Genomic DNA, 17,856 nt, shown 5'->3' with positions numbered 1-17,856 from the left:
CAACGGCAGATACATGGCATGGTTTCTTATCTCCACAGAAGTTTGGTAAGTCTGCCTTCTGTCACCATTATTGTCCAGTGTTTGGTTGATGGATAAGCTTGAGGAGGCAGCTGTGAGTGGCATTGAACTGAACACGAGTCCGCTTCAAGATCTTGAATATGCTGATGACCTTGTCTTGTTGGCACAGTCTGGTGAATCACTGTAGCTGATGACCAGTCTGGATGGGCAAGATACAGCGCACACTGATCTCGGTATTAATCCAGACAAAAGTAAGTCCATGGGCCTTTACTATCAAGCAGCCTCTAGGCTTCAGATTACAACCAGCTCAGTATTAACTTGTCAGGACGGGACACTGAGCAGGTGACAAATATCAAATATTTGGATGGCACTGTAGATAGTGCTGGAGAATGGTCAAAAGATGTGGACCCTTGTATTGCAGTAGCAGTTATTGCCATGTTTTGGGTTCTTCTGTGGGCACATTATGATATAAAGCTTGCTACGAAGCTGCAGATATATAGAATCACGGATATACCAACTCTATGGTACAGAAGTAAAACATGGGCACTGAGGAAGCCTGAAGGACATTGGATTGACATTTTCAATTCATCATCTTCATCAACTGCTCCATATCAAGTGGCAGGATAAGATCAGAAATAAGGATATTTGAAGCTGAATCCAGCAACTGCCTCTGTCAGCACTGATTTGGTTTTGGCGGGTTCCTTGGTATAGACATACTAGAGTGAAAGACCAATGAATTCAAAGCACAAGTACCAAGGAATGCCACTACATAGCCAGCAATTATGTGGGCTACAAAAGCCTTGGTAGTAGGACAAGAGTGTCAGTGATGGACATAAACTGACTATCCAGACAGACAGACAGAGAGACCTTTCACACTCCATAGCCTGGTGGGTTAGGACACAGGCCTGGGATGTGGGAGACCCCCATCGTAAGCTGATGCAGAGTAATCTGGGATGAAAAAATGCACTAAATCAGCCAGAGCAGAGACTGGAATCTTCCACATCCCAGGCTGATGCCCTAACAACCAGGCTAGGCCCCTGGTTCCCCTGCACCCAAAAATAAATAAATAAAAATAATAATGGGGGAAAAAAAGCTCTGTGGTTTCAATAAAAAGTTTTGAATCATTCTAATGTGAAATGAAAGTTAATTTTGAAGCCTTGAAAGCTGCTGCAAAACAGAATTGTTCTCCCCCAGCCAGCTGTACATGACATGTACATGAACATGTAATGCCAGACAAAACACCCCAAAAAACCAGCATCAGGAACAAAGGGTGGGAAATGCCTGCCTTCCACCAAAATCCATGGAGAAGCTGCTCCATTGGGCCTCTGCAACAGGAACTGCAAAGTTCATTCCTGAGATGTGCCCTCCAGGTAAGGGTATAGTAAGCATAGACTTTGCCTGTGCGCTAACATACAGGCTCCTGGGCCCATTATGTGTGCCCCTTGCAATGCACAGTTAATACCCTGGCTGGCAACAGCCCCATGCATTTGCAGCAGAAACTTGTGGCTGTTTTGGTCTCAGCTGCATGTTTGTTGAGAGTGTGGGCCTATTACAGCTGTCAAGCCACAGAGTGAATTCAAGTTGTAGCTACAAATACTCTCAAATCAAAAGGAATTTTAAAAACAAACCCCCAGAAGATGTGGCACGTGAAAGTCAAAATGAGAGTCACATGACCTTATTTTCCATTTTATTACCTGTCTTTTTCTACCTGTTTCCCATCCACGTTGTTCTGTATGGTGTCATGCTTCTTCCCCTCTCATTTTGTGGTATAATTCTGTCTATTTAGGTTCTTAGATGGCCTTTCATAAGAGCACCTCCCACGTATTTATAGATTTACCCTCACAACATCCTTAAGAGATATGGAAAAAAAATATTACATCCATTTTACCACACAGGACACTGAGGTTCAGAGAGACATGCATGACAAAGCCAGAAGCACAAAGGAGGTTTGTAACAGAGCTAGGAATAGAACCCAGATCTCCTAAATCCCAATCCAGAGTCTTCACTACAAAATCATGCCTTCCTTTTGCCACTCCTTTTTCATTTAATCGTCGGTAGTGAATGCATACTGTTGTGTTCCAATTCTGAATTGGCACTTCAGATATGCAGACATGCCAATTCATCTCTGTGCAGAAATACTGGTGACCTTGCATTATCCTTCAACTACAGCACATTTCAAATGATCAGTTCTCCAGAAAGTATAGAATCACCACATAAACAACTCTAACAACCAGAGAATTCACTAACACATTATCTCTCTGATTTTCCTACATCCAAATTATAAGGATTTCGTTTTTAAAAAAAAAAGACATTGCTCCACTAGAAATCACAGAAACTAACAAAAACCCAAATCATTTTCATCTTTCTTTGTCAGTAACAGGGCAAACCTGAATATATTAATGGAGAAATGAACATGTAAATTTGTATATGGATCCCAAGATTTGCTGTCTATTCTCCCTGCTACTAAGAACTTAAAAAATCTAAAATCCTTTACAAATCCCCATTAACTATCATAGAGGAGGAACTTGTATTTCATTGACTGTAGTTTATGCAAATGGAATCAGAGGAATTAACATATTGGAAGGAGCTGACATTTGTCCTGATATATTGAATCGTTAGCATGACAGAATCACTTAAGCTGGATCTACTAACATCAGGTTTCCTCTCATTATTGACCCCTGCAGAGTAGGCCTGACAAGTGGAACTGCTGCAAAGTTCATTAATAATGTGGAATAAATCAATTGTTCGGGAAATACTGAAAACAGATGACACTGAACTCACACTTTTTGCAAATTCAGCACAAACCAGTTTCCATCAAGGACACCTGCTGTAACAATGTCCTTTTCTGACCTATTTTCAGGGACTACACTTCTTCACCACTGCCCTTTTTATGCAACTCTTGGGGTGCACAGTATTGTTCTCAGTATGGGAATAGCTCATTTGCTATTAAATAAAAGCAGTATTATCTAGTATACAGTAGAACCCATGGACAGAGGCATTTTGGCTTAACGATGGGCATACCTGATGCGAATTATGGACAGAAATCATGATCCATGACTCAGTTTTACTTTCATCCATGAAGAACATGAAAACAATATGGGTAGGCCTAACTGGTTCAAGTTAAAGGAACACTGGCAAAGCTGGAAGAATCACACTTTAACTTATTTCTTTACTTACATTTGTTTGTAGTGTCCATGTAACTCCCTATGCCTTCATTTTCAAAATAATGTTCGAAGGAACAAAGTCAAGATAAAAAGAACCAGATTCAAAATCAAATTCCCTTGCTTGTGGTACTAATAATATGTAAGGGTCCAAATTCTGCAATACATATTAGAGCTCAAAGCAAAATATTGATTGTTTAATGTTGTATTTTGCTGCTCACAGAATGTCCATGAGCAAATTGTGATTTCCATTAATGTACTTATTATTCAAATTTACTCCAGTTTGGGGAAATGTTGTTTCTTTATGGATAGGTTTCAGAGTAGCAGCCATATTAGTTTGTATCCGCAAAAAGAACAGGAGTACTTGTGGCACCTTAGAGACTAATGAATTTATTATGCTCTAATAAATTTGTTAGTCTCTAAGTTGCCACAAGTACTCTTCTTCTTTATGGATAGATTTTACATGTTTGTTTTGTGGTCTGAAAATAATTCTCTGTGAGTATTTGACACATCCTAATTGCACCTTAGTCTCTGTTTGAAAGCTGTGATTGGTCATATAGTATTACTCCCATTTCCTGGTTGGATGAACATAATTCTTACGTAATCAGGAGGAAAGCTTGAAGAAACCATAGCTGCAAAGAGTACAGATCTTTGTTTGCCATGTTTAATTGCTTCTGTGGCAGGGCTCTAGCAAAGGCTTTTGGGAATTTGGGCCTCTGCTGTGTGCCCCTCCCATATTATTCTAGTGTGAATACTTGAGTTTAAGCTTGAACAGTCTATAATCTTGGCATAGAGAATTTTAAAGTTTCCACAAACATTTTAGCCAGTAATACCTGATTGCTCAAATGTTCACAAGAGTCAAATTCAAATGAGGCGAGAGGACAACACGTGAAAGTACATTTTACATTTGAGAGAATACTCACTGAAAAGTACAGTATTAGTTCAGCCTTAGTCTCTTCTTAGGCAGAATTCCCAATAATAGCAATGGGAATTTTGCCTTAATAAGGACAGAGTAAGAACTGAAGGATTTGGCCCTTGTTTATTAAAAGTAAAAGAATTTTAAAAACAGTTTTCTTTAAAAACAGGATGTTCTTTATTTACTTCATGCATTTTGCTCATGCAGATAGGGAAACCTGACTAGCCAGTTCCATGTGTTAATGCATGACCACTAACATACAATGCAGTTGTGTTTACGTTTCCAGTATTTGTGGGAATGTTTACATTTATTAAAGATATAGGCCTGGTTCCTGCGCCCATGCAAAATCAATTGCAGGATCAGGCCAATACAGTTAAAAAAAATTTTAATGCAACATAATCTATTTTGTAGCAGTTTTGTAACTATTTTTAAACAAAAAAAATCTATGTTTTTGGTCTATACTACTTGACAGTGCCACTTCTCTCCTTTACCAACTCCCCACCCCAATAGTAATAAGGCAAGGCATGGAATACAACAACAAAATTGGTAAAGCATCAAATTTTCCTCCCTTAGTAAACAGGCTTTGCACAGGAGTCACTGTTTGGGAGGAGCATAGAAACTTTCCCCCAATTTGGGGGATAGGATTCAGTGAAGTCAGGATTATACGGGGTGTGAGGACCCAATCCTGCCTGGGCACTTAGAGTCCGTGACAGTGCTGAACACCCACAACTACCCTCAACTTCAGGGGGAACTGAAGCACTCAGCACCTTGTAGGACTCTCAAAGCCCTGAGAATTTGGCCCATTGAATAAATATCTTTTAAAACTGAATCCTTGAAACAGGCCCAGAAGTGCAAAAATGTTGAATGCTTGATACTTCTGCAATTTGTAATTAGAAACAAATCAGCCATAAGTGATTTCTTTATTTGATGTGAGCCTTGACTTGGCTTTACTCAAAACACCCAAAGGTTTCTTCCCGCCCGCTTCCTATTACAAATGTCTATTTAATAACTGCTCCATACTATGGGTTGACTCAATAAAGGAGCCAAATACTGATTTACATAAAATACTGTTATGATCCCACAGGAAATCTGTGGCCTCACACCCCAAATCAGTTATCCTGATTGGTTTTGGGTGGCTCTGCTTGTTCCTAAATAATTCTTCAATGATGGATTTTGCTGCTTTTGAAGACAAGACAGTTGCATAAATACACATGGAAAAACCCATCCCAAGAAACAAACAGTGGTATTACAACCTGAGATCTATCTAGTGAAGTGCACAGATCCATTAGCAAACAAAAACTACAAGTAGTGACAGTTATAGGTTGCAGCAGGACACAGCCCACCCAGCCACAACTTTAAAGGAATGGTAATAAGTTAAGGGGAAATACTTGTGCATTGCTTTCCACTTTCAAGTTGCCTACAACACTTGATATAACACACCAACTCAAACTTGCACTCTAGTGCAAAACCTTAAGTGACCTCATATTTTTTACATCAATTATATTAACAGAGCAGCACATCTCAGTGTCACTCCTCCCGGGCATTGGGAAGTTAATTTGCTTTAACACTGCTTGAGTTGCACTGGTACCCCTACACTGTTGTAAACTGCAAGTATACTACACATTTCATTTCATTTTGAATTGCAATTTTAATTTTGTTTTTCAAAAATATGAGGGTTTGATTTTTGACTTAAAAAACACTTGTCCCCCTTTTGAGGGAAAAGTAAAAAAGGGATAGAAAAGGAGCTAAAATCTCTGAATATCTGAAAACTAAAACCCAAAGATTTTCTATTTTCCAAAAAGAAAACTTCAATTTGAAATGAACATTTTCATTTTATTTAGACTTTTTTCATCACACTCTAATTGTTTATGCAATTGTTTTTTATTAAAAAAAAAAAACAACAACACAATTTTTGTAGGAAAAATCAGTTCAGTTGAAAAATTTCTAGTTCTGTTCTATTCGGATTCTTATACCACGTCCATCCCCCAGATATCTGAGCACGTGGAGTACCACTGAGATAAAGCTGACCAACATCAAATGATATCAAGGGCAACTGCATTAGAGAGAGCTCAAGCCAAGATTTCAAAAGGCATTATAGGTCAAGGAAAGCGCCTTGAAGCTAATATGGAATTTCACTGGCAACCAGTGTGTGATTGAGACAGAACTAGAATTATGTGCTCGCTCCATCTGGTGCCAGTCAGAATCCCAGCAGCCACATTTTGTACCAGCTGCAGTCTGTTAATTGTGTGTTCAGGGAGACCAGCAAAAAGGGCATACAATGGTTCAAACTGAATGAAACAAAAGCAGGAACAAATACCTCTGCTTCAGTAAGGGCGAGGTGATGACACAGTCTGGCAGTATTCCTAAAGTGATAGAAGGCAGACTTCACCACAAGAGAGTTTCAACTGCACATCATGCATTTCAAATGTGAGAGCAGAGTCAATGATAGTCTCCTAACCCTCCTGACCAGCAGAGAAAATTGCAGACACACTAAAAAAAAAAAAAATAGAGTTTAAAGTCTGAAGCCATACAATACTTCTGTTTGGGTTTTCAAAGAACGCTTTTAGACATCGAAGCCCGGATTTTGATCAGGCAAGCAGACATCTCCGATGGGGCAGAGGGACTAATTCAATAACAAATCAATGGCCTGACCATAAGAAGGCAACATCAAGTTGGTAGTTTAAAATGACCTGGGGATGAACATGTAAAAATAGGCCTCTAGGAAAAGAACCCAGTGTGTCAATAGCCAATGTAGGCAATATAAATGTAAAGGGTCTGATTCTGATCTTGCGTATACAAGTGTAAAATTAGGAGTTATGCGGATATAAAACCAGTGTGAGAACAGAATCAAGAAAAAACGGCCCAATTTTGCATTTCTTCTGTGCACAAAACTCTCACATACTTATCCAGAATTAAAAAGTGATCAAAATTAGGCCTAAACTGAATTAGGGCCATTTTTTCCCCTAAATAAGTGTATCCACACAGTGACTTAATACAGCTTAACTAATCCATTTTAAATTCACATCTTTAGTTAATTCAGATGAACTTTCTTTCATATCCCCATGCAAATAAGCCCTTAGTGAGCTCACAACAGAGGCTGGTCCAAAAAACAAAGCTATGATCCAAATTTGATTCAGACCTTTCTAAAATTTGGGGACAAGTCAGATTCAGTAAACAAGGTGGGGGGGAAAATGCAAGAAATTCTTAAATTTAGATATGAGCATGTAAGTACAAGATGATATACCCCCAAAACACCAGCAGAGCAATAAGACACAAGTTTTAGCTGGACCGTACTATCTTGCACATCACAAGGGATATAAGATATTTCAGTGCACACTGTATCATACATACATTGACAAAGCTTATGCACTTGGCTGAACACTCAATGTACCTTCCTGGAACTCTTTGCCTTTCAAATCTGCAAGCAAACAGCTGACTCTGCATTGCAGTGTTTGCTCTACCTGTCCTCATCAGGTCTCTAGGATCTGGAGGAAAGATGTTGACAAACGTAATCAATAAATTAAAGAATGATGAACCAATGAAAAGAGTGACTGAGAGGCCACCGCAGAGACCACAACCATCATGACAGTATCATCATCATCCGGGGATGGGGTGGGTGGTAAATTAAAGTGAAAACAGGATCAACATTTTAAAGCTAGTACAGTGTAAGGTTACAAAAAAGAGATAAGAAACAGCAATAGCTGTTTTGCACAAGAGAACTAACTGGGATCATGTTTTCTATTTAATATTTATAGTCACATTTTTTTCTCTTTGGTAATGAACTCTCAGGCCTGTTTGCAAACTCTCTTTCCAACCCTCATTTTGGTGAATTGGGGTGTGGGAGCAGGGAGTGGGGAAGGGTCCAGGGAAGCGGGGATCCTAGGTTCTATTCCTAACTGCTATTGACCTCCCTTTGTGATGTAGGACAAGCCTCTTTAGTTCTCAGTGATATCCTTGCATGAAATGTATTATGGAAGTACAAAAACTAATTAAAAGAATCATGTTTCAGAATGATGCCAGAATAGCAGAAGTGATATTTACTCGCTTCAGGTATGTGTTTGCAAATCTCTTCACGTTAACAGAAGGCACACATATGTACCCAGAGCCAGAAGATGGCCCACTGCCTACAAAGCTCATGAAACAAAACAGTAGAGATGTCACTTATGGATGAGGAAAATTGTTCTACTTCATTTCAAACCCACTGGAACAGTCTGGACACAAAAGTTCAGCTTGAATGCAAAGGATTTGGGGATCCGGATTTCATTCAGGAGAGACTGAAAAATAGAGCAGAGGGAGAAAGAGAGGGAAAAAAATCAGAAGAAAAAAAAAAAGAAGTGGAATGTAGTTCGGAGTGGGAATAGTGAAAAGCAAATGGTGAGACTGGAACTAAAGCTAGCCGGAAAAGGAAATCCCTTCCTGTGAAATACTTCACAGTTTTGAACACTTTTTTGGCTCAGCCTGGGACAAAAAGTTAAAAAACCAAAAACCCTAAATTCAAGTTTCAGCTTCTGCCACCCTTTGGGGCTCCCACAGTGCAAGGCTCTTGTGCCAGACACATGCAACATCACCATGTGGCGACATAATGGCACAACATGCTGATGCTAACTTCTACTAGTTGTCTGGCAAAGTGAATATGCAAAGATCAGGCTGGCTTTGGTGGACTTAAAACACAGCCAGTTTGGAGGAGCACCAAATGTGTCCAAAACAGACATTAACAGCATTATTATAAGTACCATGGCAGCACCTACAGGCCCCAAACATGACCCCTTTATGCTCGGCACCAAACACACACATAAGAAGATGGTCCGTGCCCCAAAGAGCTTACAATCTCAGCATCAGATGAGAGATCAGGTGAACACAAGAAACAGACAGGGAGAGCATACAATAACAGTGAGACCACCATAATTAGCAGAATAAGTAGTGATCATAGCACAGAGTCCTGACCTTTAATACAAACAATATCTTTCTTTTAAATAGCTAACTTACTTTGTCACTAAATCTCAAATCAATTTACAAAGGAGGTCAGCATCATCATCACTATTTTACAGTTGGGGAAACTGAGGCACAGGAAGGGGAAGTGATCCAAGGTGATCCAGCAATTCAGTACTCTGTCCACTAGCCCTTGCTGCCTCCATTGTCGTCATGTGTTTTGTAGGCATATGTCAGTTTTAAAGAGAGATCTGAAGGAGGCTGATATAGTGGCTTTGAAGATGTGTATACTTTTGTACATACACAGTGTAAAAACATAGGACAATTTTGTGGTATGAAATCAAGCAAACTCCCCTTGGCTTCATTGGAAATTGGGTCCAGTTAAGATCTACAGAATTAAGGCTGTGCTTTCTTTTTTAATGTTATGAAGACAAAATGGCAGATGCAATTGGAACAGCTGTCTGAATATTTTAAAAATGAAAAAAACATTCAGAACAACCAGCTTGGGTCAAGGCTGGCACTCAAGACAATCAGTGGCTCCCTGCAGCTTACACTATTTTAATTCACACAGTAATTAAAATGACAGCTATCGCCTAGTGGCTAACTAATAGGATTTAAAAGCACCTACATATTTCAACACTGAAGCAGCCTCACCAGGGTCAAATCTGTGTTGCCAATTGCATCCTGAAAGTCAGCATTATCCCCAGTGAGTTGTTTCTGAGTTTACAAAAAGAAAAGGAGTACTTGTGGCACCTTAGAGACTAACAAATTTATTTTAGCATAAGGTTTCGTGAGCTACAGCTCACTTCATCATACTTCTGAGTTTGTAGTTCAGATGTTGAATGCCAGTACATTTGATATAGGTTCTCTACCTACACCTTATATTAGGTTTCAGAGTAACAGCCGTGTTAGTCTGTATTCGCAAAAAGAAAAGGAGTACTTGTGGCACCTTAGAGACTAACCAATTTATTTGAGCATAAGCTTTCGTGAGCTACAGCTTACTTCATCGGATGCATACTGTGGAAAGCGTAGAAGATCTTTTTATATACACACAAAGCATGAAAAAATACCTCCTCCCACCCCACTCTCCTGCTGGTAATAGCTTATCTAAAGTGACCACTCTCCTTACAATATGCATGATAATCAAGGTGGGCCATTTCCAGCACAAATCCAGGGTTTAACAAGAACGTCGGGGGGGGGGGGGTAGGAAAAAACAAGGGGAAATAGGTTACCTTGCATAATGACTTAGCCACTCCCAGTCTCTATTCAAGCCTAAGTTAATTGTATCCAATTTGCAAATGAATTCCAATTCAACAGTTTCTCGCTGGAGTCTGGATTTGAAGTTTTTTTGTTGTAATATCGCAACTTTCATGTCTGTAGTCGCGTGACCAGAGAGATTGAAGTGTTCTCCGACTGGTTTATGAATGTTATAATTCTTGACATCTGATTTGTGTCCATTTATTCTTTTACGTAGAGACTGTCCAGTTTGACCAATGTACATGGCAGAGGGGCATTGCTGGCACATGATGGCATATATCACATTGGTGGATGTGCAGGTGAACGAGGCTCTGATAGTGTGGCTGATGTTATTAGGCCCTGTGATGGTGTCCCCTGAATAGATATGTGGGCACAGTTGGCAACGGGCTTTGTTGCAAGGATAGGTTCCTGGGTTAGTGGTTCTGTTGTGTGGTATGTGGTTGCTGGTGAGTATTCGCTTCAGGTTCAATATAGCGCAAGTAGAGTAGGGGCTTCCTCAGCTCTCGTCCCCTAACGCCCCTACTCTACTTGCGCTATATTGATGACATCTTCATCATCTGGACCCATGGAAAAGAAGCCCTTGAGGAATTCCACCATGATTTCAACAATTTCCATCCCACCATCAACCTCAGCCTGGTCCAGTCCACACAAGAGATCCACTTCCTGGACACTACAGTGCTAATAAACGATGGTCACATAAACACCACCCTATACCGGAAACCTACTGACCGCTATTCCTACCTACATGCCTCCAGCTTTCACCCTGACCACACCACACGATCCATCGTCTACAGCCAAGCTCTGCGATACAACCGCATTTGCTCCAACCCCTCAGACAGAGACAAACACCTACAAGATCTCTATCAAGCATTCTTACAACTACAATACCCACCTGCGGAAGTGAAGAAACAGATTGATAGAGCCAGAAGAGTTCCCAGAAGTCACCTACTACAGGACAGGCCTAACAAAGAAAATAACAGAACGCCACTAGCCGTCACCTTCAGCCCCCAACTAAAACCCCTCCAACGCATTATTAAGGATCTACAACCTATCCTGAAGGATGACCCAACACTCTCACAAATCTTGGGAGACAGGCCAATCCTTGCCTACAGACAGCCCCCCAACCTGAAGCAAATACTCACCAGCAACCACATACCACACAACAGAACCACTAACCCAGGAACCTATCCTTACAACAAAGCCCGTTGCCAACTGTGCCCACATGTCTATTCAGGGGACACCATCACAGGGCCTAATAACATCAGCCACACTATCAGAGGCTCATTCACCTGCACATCCACCAATGTGATATATGCCATCATGTGCCAGCAATGCCCCTCTGCCATGTACATTGGTCAAACTGGACAGTCTCTACGTAAAAGAATAAATGGACACAAATCAGATGTCAAGAATTATAACATTCATAAACCAGTCGGAGAACACTTCAATCTCTCTGGTCACGCGACTACAGACATGAAAGTTGCGATATTACAACAAAAAAACTTCAAATCCAGACTCCAGCGAGAAACTGTTGAATTGGAATTCATTTGCAAATTGGATACAATTAACTTAGGCTTGAATAGAGACTGGGAGTGGCTAAGTCATTATGCAAGGTAACCTATTTCCCCTTGTTTTTTCCTACCCCCCCCCCCCCCGACGTTCTTGTTAAACCCTGGATTTGTGCTGGAAATGGCCCACCTTGATTATCATGCATATTGTAAGGAGAGTGATCACTTTAGATAAGCTATTACCAGCAGGAGAGTGGGTTTGTGGGGGGGGGGGGTGAGAAAACCTGGATTTGTGCTGGAAATGGCCCAACTTGATTATCATACACATTGTAAGGAGAGTGATCACTTTAGATAAGCTATTACCAGCAGGAGAGTGGGGTGGGAGGAGGTATTTTTTCATGCTTTGTGTGTATATAAAAAGATCTTCTACACTTTCCACAGTATGCATCCGATGAAGTGAGTTGTAGCTCACAAAAGCTTATGCTCAAATAAATTGGTTAGTCTCTAAGGTGCCACAAGTACTCCTTTTCTTTTTACACCTTATATTAGTCATGCCTATTACTTAACTTGGTTATTTTTACAATGAGTTTGTTTCAGATATATATTAATATAGAGTGGAAATTGGTTTTGATGGTCACTGTTTGTAATGATCATTTGGCCCTACACATACTGTAAACTTTCCACATGCATGTATGATTGTATCTCCCATTTTTGCACCTCATTCATACTTTTCAAAGATAGGAAAGAATTTTCCACATTTATTAAAACTTGCCTAATGGTGATACCAGTAGTAGAGTTAGTGATAATCAGGTAGATGTGTCTTTACACAATAAGCCAAGTTCTGTGTGGATTGCATAGGTTTATGTCCACACAAATAGTGTCCCATTATGTTTGGGGAGGTTTAATCATCATTTATTATTTGTAAAAGCAATATAGTCTACTCAGTGCAGCGCAGCCCCAATCTTACCATATGCTCCACATAGCTAGACCCCCGGCACTCAAGCAGGGTCTCATTGATCTCCCTAGAACTCTGTACAAGGCTAAGGCTATTTTGCATTGAAAACACTACTGCAGCACTTGCTACAGTGTCAAGAGGGGTTCAGATTTACACCAGTGCAACTGCTTAATTTGTCCTAAATGTCTTTTTACTGTCCATTTCCTTATCCATTTTGCTAACATCAGCTTTTCCAAACATTTGACTTTAATCAACATGCAGTCCGGACCTTTATAGCGCACCTCAGACTCGCTTTAGAGCAACTTCTTTTCTGAGCCTCGCATAAGTTTGCTTTTCACACACAAAGCAGCTACCAGTGTATTTTTAGCTGGCAGACTTTACTATCAGCACAACTCAAAATGACAAATTCATCCTTTGTGCTGATACAATTGACTTGTCTCATAGGTTTACAGCTAATTAGCTCTTTAGTAAACGATGGCTGGTGTCACAGGTCATCTGATAGCTGATCCTGCTAAATTGACCGTAAATATTTCCTTCCGTTTGTATCTGATTGTTGCTTGCAACTACTGTGCCTTCTCAATTAAAATTAAGTGTTTAAACTATTCCTTATTATTCAGAGGGGAAAGTGTTACAGCTTTGATTCCAAAATGAAGGTTTCATACTGATCAAATATCAGAAGATGACTGTTTTGTACTTAGGGCTTGATCCAGTGTTTGCTGAGGTCAACCCAGTCTTCCCTGGACTTCAGTTGACACTGGGTCAGGCCCCTATATAGCACTTTGGGGCCAAATTCTCTGATGTTTATTACAGTTATTAAAAATATTTGTATTGCGGTAACACTGGAGGCCCCAACCCCAATGAGCCAGGTGCTGTATAGACATAACAAATGGTTGGTCCCTGCCCCAAACAATTTCCAAGGCAACACTCCACTGAAGTCAATAGATCTGCACCCATTCATACCCTTAGAGAATTTTGCTCTTTATCTCTAAATTTCAAAGTCTTTAACAAAGGGTAATAAACTTTATTATGCCCATTTCATAAGTGAGGTACTGGAGGGAAAGGAGTTAAGTGATTTGCTTGAAGCCACATGGCCAGTCTAGGAATACAGTTGGGAATAGAACCCAGGAGCTTAATATTCCACTGCTTTGCATCTTGTGTAGTCAATTACACCTGGGCACAGTGGACGTTAAATGTCTCCATGCTGATAGTCTCCCATGTTGCACTGTTTTACACCCACAGTGCAACATGGAAGCCAGGGGATTCGAGTCCATATTCTCCTAATTCCCTGTGCTCACTCCGCTGGATATATATTCTTACTTAAGAGAAATCAGCAAACAGATCAGATCAATGATCATTCCTTGTATTCGTCTCTTTAATCTAGAGGCATGTCCAATGCAGGGGTAGGTCTTCCTTGCCAGAAAATAGCTGTGTTTTTACATTGAGATCATTTTCTCAGAGTAAAATCCCAGTGGAGAGACGGTACAGGAAAACCCCAGGAGAAGGCTCCTTACCCCAAGCATCACTACATTTAATATCAGAGTTTTCTACTTTACAGGCTCCCCCCCCCCAAGTACTTCAAAACAAAATAGGCTGGGCCAAACCACCTTCCCATCAGCAAAATGGAAATTGATGCACTCCATGGGAAAATCCACAGGCAAGAGGCACTTACCTTGTAGAAGAGAACGTATGGTGATGCTCTCTCTCCATTTTCTCAGCCTTCCAAAAGGGTAGTCACGAGGCTTTGGTAGCATTCTAAAAACAAACAAACAAACCAACAAACCAGAATTGTCAGGGAGTTCAACATCATTTGAAGTCATAGAAAAGAAGCTCTGTTTCACACCTACATTAGTGCTGCAGGTTTAAAATGATAATATGAACTTCATTTAAAGTCTTTATTTAAATCATTTTGAAAAAAGATATCGCACTCTTGGACTTGAGTCTGAGTTTGAACTGTATGGCCTATGTCCAATTCAGGCGCCGATTCAGCAGAGAACTTCAAGTTCAGAACACAATGGATCACATGCTTAGGTCGCCCTGACTCCCCTATGTTTGTATAGATCTGAGCATAGCAATGATAATAAATAATGTAGACAAGAAAAATCTCCAGGTACTTTTCAAAACTTTTGTTGCTTTCATCATTCCTGAGTTAATACAGATGTATGATGACATCCCTCAACCTAAGTCTTGCTCAAAGAAAAGCTTTCCTCCTGTTGAGTCAGTCAGGGGTAACTAAAAATGTGGGGCTGGTGATTGTGTTGTGGATCCACAAGCTGTGCTGAGCAGAAGCTTCTATTTAATCAAATGTTGCTATCCTCTCCAGAAGCCACAATCACAGCTGAGGTCTGTAAGGAACACAGGTACTCCTGGGATCACTTTGCTGATGCTGTGTGCTTCAGTGAGAACATCAGAATATTTGTCTGGGTTATTTGCCAAGGGGTTGGTATTGTACCTGAAGTCTTAGCAAGCTGAAAGACAGACTCTGCCAAGGAAGAGAGACACTGCTGACTAAATAATATTGAGACCCTGAAATATTTAACTTAAGATTTTCCAGGTGGTACAGATTATTTGAAAATATGGTTTCAGACTAATCAAAAGTAAGAGTGAGGATTTAAAGGGAGAATCAAGGAATAAAAATATTAATCACTGTTCTAGAGAGAAATGTGGAGATGACATCCACGTGACACATTGCACAGGCATCTAGGCTGCTATTTTCAAGTAAGCTTAAGGAAGTCAGGGAACCAACTTCCACTGAAACCTTTTTTCCTTTTTTTCCTTTTGAAAAAACTTTCAGGCCTTTCTTATGCCTCATAAAGAGACTTTAAAAGAGGCAAAACCCCATTTTAAAATCCTCCTCAGCAGTGCACAATTTGTGCCAGGGGCTGAGCCCCAGCACCTTTAGGCTTGGCAGTTCATAGCCCTGGCACCTCTGGGCCTGCCACATAGTTATTAAAGTAAAAAACTTGCTTGAGCCCCAGCACCTCTTTCATTACAAATTAAGCACTACTCCTCAGTAAAATAATGGTAATAAGTTAAATCATCTTTCCCTATTTGCTACAGACTTAGTAACATCATAGCTGCTGTGTTGCATGAAAACTGTGCTCCCTGTAATTCTGCCTTAATATATGCTATCTTTAATGATTTATGGCTTGACTTTAATGCTTCAGGTGGTGTTGACTTCTGCCTCTTTGACTGAGTTGATTGTACCAGACGTGTTTGGGTGTGTCTATACAGAAATGGTTGTGATTACAACATAAAGACAATTCAGACCTTTCTTGGACTTGCAACAAAGACCAGGAGGAAGGATGATCTTGTGGTCAAGACACTGAATTATAACTCAGTCTTCCTGAGTGACTGTGGGCAAATCACTTGACCTGTCTGTGCCACAGCTTCCTTTCTGTAAAATGGGGATAGTACTTCTTTTGTCTGCCATATTTACTTAGATTCTTAACTCCTTGGAGGCAAGGACTGTCAATTATCATGTTTTTGTGCAGACTTAGAACAATGGGGGTCCAATTCTGACTTAGTTACTCTAAAACACTGGAATTGGGCTGATATTGGATTACTCCCTCTAAGTGCTACTGTAACACAAACAATAAAGAACAAGTTACACTGTTTTCAGAGGGAGCTGAAGGAGTATCTTTATCATCCCAAGCATAGAGTACATACATCATGCAGTCTGAAAACTCCTTAATTCTAGGTAGGCACCTGTTTAATGCCTGAGGCTTCTGGCATTCACAGTTAAGTTGTTTGCAATGGTGAATGCTTAAAACTCCTTTAGCTATTTTCTGCCCATGGCTTTAACCAATCAATGTCTCTTTTTACCATTTATCTGTTCAAATCTCCTCCCAATTTATCATCATCTGTAAATTTCATTGATGTGCTTACTGTCTCTTCCAGAGCATTAAAGAATAAAGGTAAATAAAATCTAAACCACCTCCTTAGCATTTCCCCCCTTAAGGCTGTTTGGTATATAAATGAATAAGATACTCCTTACCATGTTTCAAGTGAGGGGAGGAGTCACCAATCACCTCCTCTGATTGTTTTTGAGGACAAGATTTTATTTAAAAGTGATTTTTTTTTTATTTTAAATAATAAGCTGTGCTCTAGCCACAAAGTCCTTCTGCTTCTGCTTGCTTTTTCAAGCACAAATGGCTATAGGATTCTACCAGCTGGAGGAGGTACTGTTTTACTAAAAACTCAGGTGTTCTACTACTATGGCAATCAGGTAAAGAGGCAATGGAACCCATGAATGGGCTAATCTCCCCAGACCACAAACCCCTTTCTCAGCATCCTGCCTTTGATCTCCTCTGCCTTAATAATTTTTCTAAGAAGAAGGGGCTCATTTTTCCCCCATCACACCTACGAAGCTACCACACATCCACTCCCACCCTCACCTCACCTACCCACATCATCACGTCCACCTCCCTTACATACATCACACTCACCTACTGGATGAACCATATCAGACTTACTAATTTGTCTGTTGGTTCCCTCTGCCAGCTGAGCTCGTGGATCTGTCTCTTTACGTCAACAGTTAACGGTGGTGATTCGTATGTGATATACTGGCCTGTATGTGCATTCTTCCATGCCTGTACTGTATAGCTATTGTTTTAATCGATTAGAGATTTTTCATTTTTGCATCATGATACCGTGCATTGATTCTGAGCTGCACCGATGCCAAAGTCACTTCTGCTTATTTTGCATTCACCATATTGCTCTCTAAAGTCAAGTTCATGAAGCTCTAGTTTTGAATGCAATTCGAATTCAAGAAAACTTCTGACTGACTTCAGTGACTTTAATTAAGGACTGGAAAATCTGACTTTAAATTAGTAGTGAATCTCTGACAGAGAATGATATGCCGATTCAGTCAGCAATTAATATGCTATCATAATTTAGCATTAATAGACTACATCAACATAAATGGTGTTATCTGTGCAGACTAAGAACAGATTTCATTTAACTACATTTACAAATTACAGTATCCGCCTAGTCTTTCTCCTTCCCTCCCCCCATACACTTCCTTTGTGTTGTTTCTCTCTGAAATCTGTCCACTCTAGCCCACTGGCATAGTTTATTGTACCATGCTCGGCAGTGATTTCACAACATAAGGCC

At 40.2% G+C, this 17,856-nt stretch overlaps 1 long non-coding RNA gene across 2 annotated transcripts in view; it reads left to right on the top strand.

Moving 5' to 3' along the window:
- LOC119566075 overlaps positions 1–17,856 on the top strand; it is a 47,649-nt gene that overhangs the window by 7,089 nt on the left and 22,704 nt on the right. For both annotated transcript variants that reach the window (XR_005225068.2, XR_005225067.2), the window contains exon 2: positions 39–269. This is a non-coding gene — a long non-coding RNA (uncharacterized LOC119566075). The remainder of the gene's footprint in view (positions 1–38; positions 270–17,856) is intronic.

Source organism: Chelonia mydas, chromosome 4, assembly GCF_015237465.2.
Source record: "Chelonia mydas isolate rCheMyd1 chromosome 4, rCheMyd1.pri.v2, whole genome shotgun sequence".
NCBI lineage: Eukaryota > Metazoa > Chordata > Testudines > Cheloniidae > Chelonia > Chelonia mydas.
The sequence above is the reverse complement of the archived record's forward strand: the minus strand, read 5'-3'. Positions and strand labels throughout refer to the sequence as shown.